The sequence below is a fragment of the Lygodium microphyllum genome, chromosome 17 (assembly GCF_053477565.2).
Source record: "Lygodium microphyllum isolate KBCC chromosome 17, Lygodium_microphyllum_v1.1.10, whole genome shotgun sequence".
NCBI classification, from domain to species: domain Eukaryota; kingdom Viridiplantae; phylum Streptophyta; class Polypodiopsida; order Schizaeales; family Lygodiaceae; genus Lygodium; species Lygodium microphyllum.
The window spans coordinates 59,902,155-59,915,229 of NC_141151.1; the positions used below are offsets into that span (position 1 = coordinate 59,902,155).

The 13,075-nt window shown below is 38.8% G+C and overlaps 1 pseudogene; it reads right to left on the reverse strand.

The window, feature by feature from the left end:
- Window positions 1-336: 336 nt before the first annotated feature.
- Window positions 337-1,611, reverse strand: LOC148021939 (uncharacterized; annotated as a pseudogene).
- Between the last annotated feature and the right edge of the window lie 11,464 nt (window positions 1,612-13,075).

Here is a 13,075-nt window from a genome sequence, read left to right on the forward strand (position 1 = left end):
GCTCACAAGAGATCATTCTTAGATGAAACTTAAGAGATAACAACTCTTAATAGAAGATGGTAACGTCCCATAATACACGATTAACAAAACAAGTATAAACTAGTGTGGAAAATCACAATAAAAACTTTGGTTTCATATTCTTTAGACCAAAAGAGTTTCCAAGGTCTATTCTCTTGTACATCATAGTTAATTGATAAAGTTCATCATGATAGAAAACAAGGTGAGCAACAAGTAAGAACTACAAATCAAGTAGTCTCCATGCCTTTACTAGCTCCCATTTCTCATAGACAAATGCCCCCAATCAATGTTTTTGATGTCAGGGCCAATAAGAGAAATTCACATTAATGCCTCAAGAGTCACCACCTTCAATAGTTGGTGACGATCACTTTTGATTATATTGTGCTTAGAGAAGCCTCGTTCACATGCTATTGATGAAGTAGGAAGAACTAAAAGAATTTGCGATAATCTCATCAAGTTTGGATATGTTGCTTGCCAATCAAAATTGTTGGAGAAAACATGCCATGGATCCTTCATACTCATTCCCTCACATCCAAAATATAGTGTGTCAGTGAATGCGTAGATTTCATTTTTGCATCCTTGAGTATCTAAAATAGAAGCACTAAACTTTTGTAGTAACCTGTCCAACCATAGATTGACCTTATTTTCTCTTTCTTTTGGGTCATGTGGAAGATATTATGGAGAGAATAGTCTTGTTGCACCAAAAACATACATATCTAGAAATCGCTCATTCACACAATCTATGATCTTTCCAACAAATTATTTTGCAAGTTGAACACAACTATCAACATCACCCCTTCCATTATTAATAGCAATACGTGCTTTATCTTGTCCAGGCATTTTTGTGAAGAGAAGTTGATGTATATATTCTTCTCCATTCTCATTTACATGCCATACTAAACCATCTCTTGTGTCATTCATAAACTTGAGAAGATATGATGTACCTGCTCCGAATGGCCGTTCTAAGAACTTCCTGGTAAGAGATCTTATTCTCACTTCGATGGTAGGAGTGATTGTTGTGATATCCAAAGCATCTTCTTGAAACTTTTTATTTAGGAGGTTTAAGACCTTTAGGACATCAGCAAGCATACAAATACAAAACAACACTTTGTAGATCCTTAACTTTTGATACCATGCTCGTGCGCTGTCTTTCCAAAATGTCAAAATTGCAGACATTAGCTTGCATAACCTTTCCATTATGTTACCCATTGTCAACTATCTAACATCATGGATTTGAAGTACTTCCAAAACTTGTATATTCATTTCTTGTAAAAGACTTTGGAAAGTTGTATGACATAAACTTGATGCATTTATCCAAGAGTACACCTTGTTTGCGATTTTGTCAACATAAGAAAGGTAAGGAAAACACTTAGCTGCATCAACAATGGCAAGGGCTTCTCTATGAGGAATACATTGTGTGCTAATAAGATGAGGTACTTCCCTTTGTAGTTTTGCAACCAAGCCTTCATAACAACCTAACATTGAGCTGTCTCCATCAGTGGCGATGCCAACAAGACGTTGTATGCTGAAACCAATGTCCTTCAAAACTAGCATGATAGCATCAAACTTTGTTTGAGCAGTGCCATCAACAACCAAGATTAGTCATGGAATTCTACTTTGCATGTACCTCTTCCCTCAGAGGATAAGAATGAAAAATAAATGATTAAGTGCTTTTCTAAACCCCTATCAGTTGTTTCATCTACCATTAAGGCATAGTAAGGACTTGACAATATCTCTTAAAGTTGCAATGTATATAGATGTTCTTATATAGAGAAAGCAAACTCCTTACCAGCCATAATGTTAGTATAAGATGAATAATCATGATAAGAAGGCATTGATTCCATTGCCACTGCATAAGCCAACTCACAAATCTTAACAAACTTTTGGATTGCCAAGTCTTCTTTTGCCACAAAGTACATGAGTTTCATTACTGTAGTTACTCTCTCCTTATTTCTATCATTAATTGTTTTCACTTGTGTGAATACTTTGATTCCCTTTACATTAGCATCATGTCTAGCTTGTGCCCATTGATGCTCCTTAGAGATGACATGTTTTCAAATTGCACTAAGCTGCATGGTTTTACATCCCTTTCCTTTTCCCCATGGTCCTTTGATCCTAAACTTTTCACACCACTCACATTTCATATACTCATTCTTTCCCTCCACCACATGTTTTAAAAAAGGATATTTTCTCGTCCATTCTATTCGAAATTTTCTAGAATACTATTTTGATGTTGTTATGGAGTCTTCTGTGTTAGCTACATTTTCTGAAGTGCTACCTCGCATATCAAACATTTCTACATCACCGTCCATTTCATTATCCTCATCTTCATTTTCAATCTCATTGTCTTCATCTTCATCATGCTCTGGAGTATCGCCAAAGAGTTGAGGATGAAGATCTAGATCGACATATGGATTGTCTTCTAGATAGACATTAAGATCTATATTTGGATTCACTTCGAGGTTGACATTTGGATTAACTTTTCCCTTTTGTTTTCCCTTGCTAAGCATATCCAAGAAGCTTGTCGACTCATCTGTTAAATAGTAAAAATGAGGTATTTCAATAATGGTTTTCACAAAATTTACTTTTTCTCAAATAGTTTGACTAGATGCATACTTAGAAGAATTAGAACTCATACCTTGATTTTTTTTGGATGGCTTGTAAGTTGCCTAGAATCCTCATAGAGGATAGATATACTCACATCATCAAAAGCCTAGACACGTAAAGTGACTCAAGAGAGGTGAAAAAAAGTAAAATCCAAGGATTATGAGAATTTAGAAAGGCTTACAAGTTATAGAAGTTGACCTCGGGTGCTTCAAGAGACAGCCTCAAGGCTCAAAAGGTCGTGCCACTGCCTCTGTGCCTCGGCGAGTCGGCCCCCTACTATGCACGAAGGCTTCTTTCGTTGTCGCCTGCACAAATCTGTGTAGTCGAAGTGGCTCACCTCCCAGACACCATCATCATTCTCCTCCTTTTGTAAATCCTCCTTCATATGCCTATGCCCCTGCGCTCGCAGCTTCAATGCCTTCGCCTTGGAGTGACGACTCGACACTCGTTTCACCGGTACCAGTATGCAAGATGACTTGTTTCGCTGCTTGCACTTGCACAAATCTGCACAGCTGAAGTGGCCTACTGCTCAAAAACCATCAGCCTTCTCCTCCTTTTGCAACTCCTCCTTCATATGCCTCTATAGAGTGCCCCTGTGCCCGCAACTTCAATGCCTCTGTCGTAGCTCGCTGCATCAAAGTGACGAGTCACAACTCGTATTTTATGGAGCAAGGTGTCCTTGAGCCTTCCTTTACAGCTAGTGTAGAGCTCAGCTCTACTTATTGGATATCAAAGCGTTAGAACATACTAAGGTAGAACGTGCAAAATGCACAACCAAGACAACAATTACTGGTCCCCTATATCTTTGAAGCCTTCCATTTGAAATTTGGAGGCATATATGCGAAGATTTTCTGCAACTCATGATGTCTTATCTCTTGGCTTATCTTGCTCTCTTGATATCACCAACAACAACCTACACAATTAAAAAACAATGTTATCATAATCAATATATGGTTTAGGTGAAGCATGAAAACATAACTTTACAAAAAAAGATGTTAGTTAAAAAGCATATATGTTCGTACCAGTAAAAGGGAATCATAAAAAAATTTGACAAGTGGACAGAAATACAACTAGTCCTATAGCTTCATTTCAAGCTTTTGGAATAGCTCAACGTACACCAAAAGGTATATGCATACGTCTCCATAGAAAGAGGAGTCCATTTCATTCTCAAAAAATTATTGTACTCCTATCTCTTCATCTACATTATCCATGCATCTCTTCTTGTAACGCTCCAAGCCCTCCTTGTCCTCCACATCCCATAATATCAACTCCTCTCCTTACATACTCTCTTGGTCTATACTGGGGATATTACTTTCATCATAGCTCAAGCATTATAAGATGTTGATGGCACAACATACCACCAATGAGGTTGTAGGGGGTTTGGATAGAAGATTACATGCTTAAAATCACATATAAGTCTGTCACAAGGAATGAAACAACATTTATGACTATTTCGTGTTGTGAAAAAATTAACAAACAAGGTCATATACATTTGTCCATATGACTTGGCAAGACAAATGTACCGTGTAAATCGTTCCATCTTTTCTGTAAATCTACCTCCCAGAATCTAGATGGATCTATTTGAATGGTTACTACTGCTCCTTCCAATACCACTTTACAACAGTGTACATCAAATATGATCATGGAGAAGCTACAATAATCTACAAAAATAACACATTGTAAGTTGCCAAAATACTCCATATTATCTACAATAGTATTTGGATATGTGGCTTCATGTCCACTTTCTTGTTGAAACTCAACATGACATCACAATCCATCATGGAACACATTTTGTCGATATGCTCAACTTGAAAATATCACTTGTGTGACCACATATTGCATTGTAGATTTTGTACTACTTTTAAAATGGCTAGGTTAGTAGTTCTATATATATCTAAATATAAAAATAAAGAAAGAATGTGATTACCTTCAATTGATGCCCATGGATGCTAAGATATCTAATTCGGTTAGAGAGAAAGCATCCATACCATTACCTAATGGGTATCGATTATCTCGCCTCAAGATGCTGCTTGCACTCCTAAGTGTGCAAGCAAAATACAGGTGGAACAATGCGAGTGTGACCGAGTTATTCAGGTACCTTCTACGTATGCTTCTTTGATTTCTTTTCATCGGTACCATTATAAAAAACAATTATGTTTTTGCAATTTGTTTTATGATTTCCTTTTAGGTTGCTAACGTATCATACATTACCACTTGAAAATACCATACTTGAGTCTCTTGATGATGTGCGACATGTTTTACCAAATCTTATATCCAATATCACTACAACAGAAACGAGGAGTCATTGCATGAGACTCACACGGCTCATAATATTTCCAACAAAAATATTACACCTTGGGCCTGTGGTGAGCAATAAATGTTTACACCATCCATAGAAAGATGGCCTATTGTTTGATGGTCACTTTTTTCTGACCACCTTGACTGATGTTTGCCTGCACATTGCAAATAAAATGAAAAGGCCATAAGCTACTACCTAATAACTGGCATTACCTATGGGCATCAAGAGAGAAGCAGTACCATAAGCTACTACCTAATAACTGGCATTACCTATGGGCATCAAGAGAGTGTAATATATCAAACATTGCAATTCACGCATGAACCTCTTTTTTTAGGTAATGGGCATGATTGGATGTATATACGACATAATTACACCTGGATCATAAGCTAGGATATGATATACATGTATAGGATCATACGGACATGATATACATGTATATACGACATGATATACATGTATAGGGCATATACATGCATAGGACATGATATACATTACCAACTTTACTTCTTTCTGAGTATTACAAATATACATCCAATCATTCAAAGCTAATTATATATATGTGATTTCATGCCCTATATACATCCAATTATGCCCTATACAAATGTGATTGGATAGGGCATGATGATTGGATGTATTTATAGATCAAAGGTTGACTTGTGCATTTGCTATATATATATATATATATATATATATATATATATATAGAGAGAGAGAGAGAGAGAGAGAGAGAGTACTGATCAATACACTCACATGTCTCATTTGTTGTGCACTTAACCTAGCCATGCATGCCAATTCATAGCATGAGTAGATTGATGTAAATTAGTTGGCTTGTGCATGTGCAAGCTATTCCAATCATGTCAAGGTGCACTTATAGCTCACATATAATTTTAGATAAGGTGGACCACATGTAGCCAATGTGCACATGTCCTCTTTTCATCATCTTTAGCCAGTGTATCCACTTGTTGGTGACTAAAATAGATCACTATAAGGATACTTTGCAATACCAACAAGCCAAATACAAATCTCTTATCTATGAAATATATAAGTAAATTAACTTGGTTAATTTGATGAGGCTAAGTTTTCCTTCCATGGACAGTGTGGTTGGCTATACTCTACTTCAAGGTTATAAGAACTTACAGAAGTCAATGGAGCATCCTAAAAATGGTGATACTCTAATTACTATATCAAGTCACTTCATGTACATATAATCTTTGATTGATTGATGGATAATATGCCTTTCTCTATCTCTTTCGTATACACCTTCATTGCATTATCTCTCTCTAGCTAAAAACCATTCGTGCTTTATCCACCTATTGATACTTGCATGCAATTGTAAGTGGGATGGTCTAGTAAGTCACTATATATGTGCCAATTGACTTGCCAATGTGTTATCTCTTATCCTCAAGCTTTGTTATATATGTCACCACATAGGTCAATTGATTCCCTAAATGCATGCATTGATTCCCTAAATTGTTCCTGCGCATCTGTAAGCGCGTGTAATAGGCATTATCTACGCATATACACGCACTTACAGACGCGCCACGCAGGTATATAAAAAGTTTAAAAAAGTTGTGGCTTTCTTTTCAAACCTGTGCTTTCCTGCGTTTTTTGCACGTTTTCTGCAGTTTGAGCTCGACATCACTACTCGTGTCTATCTATCACTTCATGAAGACAATGAGGCAAGGAAATAAGAGTAAAAAGAGGACAGGAGGAAAGAAGAGCCAAAGAGTAAAGAACAAGAGCCAAATAGCAAGGAAGAGAAGAAGATTCAAGCAACTTACCAAGGGAAGGGAGAAGGAGGACAAGGAGCTTGCAACCTAGCCGCCACCCGTTGGAACAAGCAAAGAAGGTGAGTTCTTCTTCTCTCTCTCAATCTTGTTTGCTTTCTCTGTCTATTTGTCTCTCTCTTCTCTCTCTTCACATGCTGGATCTTATCATCTATGGAGGTTTTTTTGCACGTTTTTTAAGCAAGTTTGAAAAGAAATGGTCCGACTATGCGCGTCTATCAGTGCATCGAGATGACAGTGTAGACACAGATATAGACGTGGAAATAGACATGCTAACAGATGCCCACAGAGACACAGATATAGACGCGCACAAAGACGCAGATATAGATGCAACATGTAATATGTTTTATCTGCACAAGGTAATATGATTTTTCTTGTGTAGATGTGGAATCCTGGATCCTCCAGCACCCCATTCAACAGGGAGCAATTCATGGGGGAGATGACCAATTATCTTGGTCTCCCTCCCACTGCAGACGAGGTTTTCAGTGTGATGTCTGGGACACCTATCACATCTTTGCCTACACAGGGATCAGCTGAGGTACATGGATCGGCCGAAGCACGTGCATCTGCAGAAGCACGTGTATCGAGTGAGGTAGAGGGTAGTGCACGTCGAGAGAGGAGGGAGAGATGTGCGGGAGGACGAGGAGGTCGAGGGCTTTGTGGGGGTTGCCTAGGTGGTGGCTCTCGATCACCCTCACCGGAAAATGAGAGAGGTGAGCGTCTTTGAGGGGAGGGAAGTGATAGCCTACTTGAGGAGTGTCGTGCATGCCACATACAAAGATTGCATGATTCCCTTCAAGCACCAAAAAAATGGTTTGTGGCAAGAGGTGCTGCGAGCAGTACATAGAAGGTACCCTAATCCCGAGAATTCACGATTCTCAGATGATTGGGGACGGTTAAAGGTGAGAGACCTGCTTCATAACAAGAGGTCTCACCTTATGACGGGTGCCAAGGAGTCATTGTGGAGACAAGAGCACAGGCGCCCTGGATATGGCCAACCACCCAATTGCCACCGCAAGGAGTGGAAAGAGGCCAAGAAGAGAGCAGCAGAGAAAATGACAAGTCGCCAGCATGCAGAGGCGCAACGTATCCAGATGGCAACCATGGGATCGTCGCATTATGGATCGGGTGGTAGGGAGTCATGGGAGGCTGAGTTTGTAAGTATTATTTGATTTCTTTTTTTAAATTAAATTTTGTAATTTGTTTCACTTCATTATGTAGTGTGTTTTAATACGTTGTATGTTTAAATTGTTTTGTAGTATCATATTGTTGGTAAAATGCCTACTCCTAGAGAGGTAGGCTACCATCGAGGTCATAACCAGGCATCCACTTGGCAGCATTTCTACGAGGAGGGACTCATCACGGAGGAGCAATATAATCGCACCATGAGGATTCCACCACAAGAAGAGGTATGTTTTATTTTTTACATGAAAAGTATAGATAACTCTAATTTATTGTTTGTAATGGTATTTATATATCTTAATCCTTTGTGTAGGCAAACCTTGATGCAGTTGAGGATAGCGAAGGGGAGACTAGAAGTAGTGGTGGCGGCAACGGCAGCGACACAGGCAGCGGTGGTGGTAGCGATGATGATGCCTCTTTTGAGGAGATATAGAGGAGCCCCATGCATGCATGCCTCCCCTTGGCTTGTAATTTTCATTTTTGATATACATTACTTTTAATTAGTGCTTGCGACCATGATGTCACAAGCACTAGAACTCATAATGTAAAATCGTTTCATCTATATATATGAAATTTCGTGTTCTACATACATTGTTTTGTTTTCAGTATCCAATCTTCGAAATAATCTTTCTTTATTTTCCCTAAGCATACAATTTGATGTTGATGGGGGGAAAAAAACCAGAGAGCATGTGGCTTGCAAAGCCACATGTCAAAGCTACATGCTCTCTGGTTTTTTTTTCATACCTCTGTTTTGCGCGTCTAAATTGCAGGATAAATGCGCATCTATTCTCGTCAAAAACTTGCAGAGTAAACACGTTTTTAGATGTGTAGATACATGCGTGTATAGATGCACAATATGAATATATCCACTTTTTTATAAATATGATTATATATTTACATAGCGCATCAATACGGGCGTCTATATGCGCATCTATGTGGGCGTGTAACTCTGACTATAAGCGCGCTTTTAGACGCGATACAGTAGACGTAGAAATATATGCGGTAATAAATGCGCCCGACATTTTTTTTCACAGTTCAAATATTGCGTCTACAAGTGCGTCTATGGAGCCTTTTTGTTGTAGTGTATGTGTCAATGATTGCGTTCTGTTTTAAGGAGAGTAAGAGACTATGGAGACATGTCCAAAGTGTGGTGCTCATAGATATCAATAGGACTTGCAAGGGCAACCATCCCCCTCAAAAAATTCTTAGACACTTTTCACTTATTCCTCGTATACATCACATGTTTTGTATGTCAAGCTTGGCGAGCTTGACAATGTGGCATGTGCAGAATAAATCCATAAATGGAGTCCAGTTAATATCAGTAAATCCACACACATGGAGCCACATTGACTCTACCTTTTCTAGCTTTGCACGAGAGCCAAGGAATCTTCGGCTTGGTCTTGCTATGGATGGCGTGAACCCATTCCGTCTCCCCTCAACTTCTTACAGTGTGTGCCCTATAGTTTTTGTTAACTATACATACTACCATGGCTTTCTACGAAGAAAGGACACATTATCCTTAGCTTCTCATTACTAGCCACTACAAAGTCAAGAATATGGATGTCTATCTCTGTCCATTAGTCGATGAGCTTAAGTTTTTGTGGGAGAAGGGGCTCATCGTGGAAAATATGAGCAAGCGCGATGGTCAACAGTCCGCCAATATATGAGCCATTTTCATGTGGACCATGCATGACTTTCCGAGATTCAAGGAGCGTTTAAGCAAGTAGACTTCCATTCTCATTGGTCATATCTATCATAATTGGTTGAAGTTTGTATTCACAAGATAGAGGTGTTGGGACAAGTTTGGCTACCTCAGACTATCATGCATATCCATTTTGTGAGCCATAGTTAGACTACCGAAGGTAATGAGCCATGAAGAAGATGGTATATCAAGGATACGCCGCTTTATTACTGGAGGGTCATGAACTGAGGGAACGTTTTCTTGGATGACCTCTAGCGACACAAATGAACACCGAAAGTAGGTATGAGCTACAAATGGTCCACACAGAGTCATAGTTATATTACCGTGCTTTGCTTGAATCTTTATATTAATTATGCTAACATCAAATTTTGTATGTTTAGGTAACCTTTGGCGATATTTGGAAAGCACGATGAGTCCAGGGATGAGTGATGAAGAGCTGCATGAGATCTTCACACGTATGTCTCCAGATCATATGATTTGATTCAGAGATATAGCAGATGAGGAGCTGTCTTGGACACTATCAGGCTATTACGTAATATCTACTTCAATACGGTGTGATGCTTTGATTTCCAGTAGACGAGGCCAACGCTCTAGACTTGGGCCAGATGGAGGGGGTGGTTCTGGGGGATGCTATAGAGACGTGGATACACTGGAGCCTGCGGATGGCTCGAGATACAGGTGCTACTCCTCGCTCTCATGTAGGTTCTAGAGAGGGTGCCTCACGTGGTTGTTGTGTAGGTACCAAGCCAATGTCTCCATCTCGCCATTCTGGTGGAGTTGCATCACCTATAGGATTTGTCACACCTGTAGAGATGTCTACTCCAGTGACTCCAATTTTTGCTCAACCGTACATAAGTAGCACCCATATGGGTGCTGCTTCAAGAGATACTACCCTCGTGGGTACACTAAATGTACAAGGGTCTCTAGGACATGCCCAAGAGTGCCGTCGCAGGTGGGAGAGGACACATCTTAGACATACACCACAAGGGTATGGATACCTTGTAGATGATAGGACAAGAGCCATCATCATGAATGATGAGGGAAGAAGGGTGATGGCTCGTATGAGAGAGTTGTACCAACAAGCTTTTCGATACAACATCTTGGATCATTTGAAGAACATACCCACATAGTGGCATCCTTGAATGAGAAGATTTCAGTACCCACAGCGGCGGATAGGTTTTCCACACGCTAGATGATGGAGTTCATGCATGCTTACATGTCACCCAGATAATCAAACGCGCCCAAGGCACTTAAGAGTGGGGTCTCAAAGCCTAAGTGGCTAGACATAGATGACTGGCACTGACTCAAGGAGGAGGCTACAGATTATCTGGCACGTTGGAGATAGCAATGAGAGGCAGCGAGGGCATGATTGGAGGCAAGAGTGGTCCATCATCTTGGGAGTGGTGGCCACATGACTTATCTGGAGGACTTTGTAAGATTTTCTTTTGTTCTTCTCTCTTATTTTTTTGCAATATCGCTTGTACTGATAATCATGTTTCTAGCAGTTGTATATTGTTTTGTTTTTAGTACTCCATTACAAATCGCGATGCCACCGGCCTAGACATTCGATATGCAAAGAGACACGGTCACACTGCATTGATCGATAGACTCTATGCACACAACAACTCAATAAGTCACTCATATTTTTTGTCCATAGTTACTATTTTTAATTAAAATGCATTATTGTATGGTGGACTCATGTGTAGTTATGCTCCTTTTCATCAAGACAAGCTTTTGGATGGCGAGGATCTATAGCTCGTACTTGGATTCGTGGAGCGCACATCCTCTTCTTTTTTGTTCCTATGACTTATGTAGGCAATTTTTATGCACTATGTTATTATCATCCTTTATATGTTGCTATGATTCCATGAGTGCTTCCATTAAGCGATCTTGTATTTATTTTATGTATCAGTATTTTGGGTTCAAGTACATTTTGACGACCATTGTATACTTTACATGTAATTCATTTGTAGAATGTAAATACAGCACATAGTGCTAAATGTGGTAGGGCAGCTTATTACCCTGCCACAAATATTTTTTTTCTTTGTAACTGTCGCTATTAGCATCACAAATTGACTATACGCGATTGTTCTATGGAAATGCTAATATTGGCATGTTTAGCTATGATGAGGGTTTTTTTTTTTTTTAACATTTTTGTTGCTTTGAATGTCGGTATGAGGCCTGTATCTTGTACTAGGCTAGCTGAATTGATGTATGGTAAAAAACCTATTATGATGATAGAAGAGATGACAGTCACGTGGAGTGTGTTACCAAGAGGAGTTGAATCCAGAGGAGTTCTTGGCCTTATGTGTTAGATAATTAGAAAGAAAGTCAGAAGACATAGAGGCAACAGTTGTAAAGTTAAGGGCAACAAGGATACATAACAAAAAAAATGGTTTGACAAAAGACACAAATTGAGGCCAAGAACCATCCTAGATGGGGATTCGATACTGGTTTATGATAGAAGTTTTGACAACCAGTATAATTCCATGCATAAAGTCTCCAAAATATGGTATGGACTCTATGTGGTAAGACAAGTGTTTGGTAATGCTACTTATGCATTAAATGGGCTAGATAGGATAGCCAATAAAACTTCTAGTAGTAGGAAAAATAATCAAATTATCCAAGAGGTGGGAATCTTCTACCTATGAGTTGCCAGAATTGGAACAAAATAGTGGCCATGATATAGGGGCTAGCAAGGAAAATATGGAAGATGAAAAAGCAAAGGATATGGTTGTAGAGGATAAGGAGGACAGCTCATAATTTGGTGGCAACTAGAATTTTGGCACATACTATAGAGGATGTGCAGATTCAGAGGGGGTGGATGTCGTGCAGCTATGCAGACATAGTGTGATAAAAATCAATGTTCCAAGGAAGATAAGCTAGTTTCTCAAGGCACATGCATTTTGAAATAAACACAAAAATTTATGTGTGTGAGTAAATGCAAAAGTCTAATTTTAGCAACGTGGAATGCCAGAACTTTTAGTAAGTTTAACATATTTTTTTGGAAGACTAGTTTTGTTGAAGTTTCCCATAGAGATAAATTTAGTGAGTTGATGCCTTCAGTAAGTTACTCATAAATATATGTGTGCATCACGTGGGTTCAAAATAAGGTAATTTTTAAATACTATTTTTATACATTTTTTACATACAGAGGGGTGTAATATAAACGGGTTATTTACAGATTAAATAGAAAAGGGTTACATTCTATTCACGCGCGAAAATTTATAGATAAGGATATTTATAAATAGGATTTGAATGCACGTGATGTAGAGGATATACATATAGTAACTTCCTCAAGGTTGATGCCACTTTTATGACATTGCACTTTGTGCAATGTTTAAAAAGAGGGTCATTTTGATCTCTTTGGCAATGAAAGTGCATCAAAGTGACTACTTGGTTTAAAGCCTAATTTGTATGCTGACTATTTCCCATAGTTCTAGAAAAACAAACAAACAAAATAGACCTTGATATGGCCAT